At 41.6% G+C, this 397-nt stretch overlaps 1 protein-coding gene across 2 annotated transcripts in view; it reads right to left on the bottom strand.

Moving 5' to 3' along the window:
* grik4 (glutamate receptor, ionotropic, kainate 4) overlaps positions 1–397 on the bottom strand; it is a 288,509-nt gene that overhangs the window by 175,840 nt on the left and 112,272 nt on the right. The gene's annotated exons all lie outside the window — the stretch shown is intronic.

Below are 397 nucleotides of genomic sequence, written 5' to 3'. Positions count from 1 at the left end.
CTCTCGCACACAAACACACACACACACACAAGCTCACACACACACACACACACACACACACTGCAAACCTAACAATGTTCCTATACTGAGCTGTTGAAAAGACAGATTGATGGTTCAATATAATTTTGAACACTGTTGTCTCAGCCTTAAGATAGCACTTTAACGCTGTTTCCTAACACTTGTATTTCTTTCCAAGAAATGTTATTGTTTTCTGGACATGCAGGCTATTGTGCAGTAAGAAAGAGCTTTATAAGTGGTTTCACACAATCCTAACTGACAAATTTCCAAGTGCTTCAGTTTGGGGTTACGTGCCTTGTACAAGGGGGCCCAAACAGTATGTAGTAATTGAGGAGAGAGAGAGAGAGAGAGAGAGAGAGAGAGAGAGAGAGAGAGAGAG

Source organism: Etheostoma cragini, chromosome 3 (genome assembly GCF_013103735.1).
Source record: "Etheostoma cragini isolate CJK2018 chromosome 3, CSU_Ecrag_1.0, whole genome shotgun sequence".
NCBI lineage: Eukaryota > Metazoa > Chordata > Actinopteri > Perciformes > Percidae > Etheostoma > Etheostoma cragini.
The sequence above is the reverse complement of the archived record's forward strand: the minus strand, read 5'-3'. Positions and strand labels throughout refer to the sequence as shown.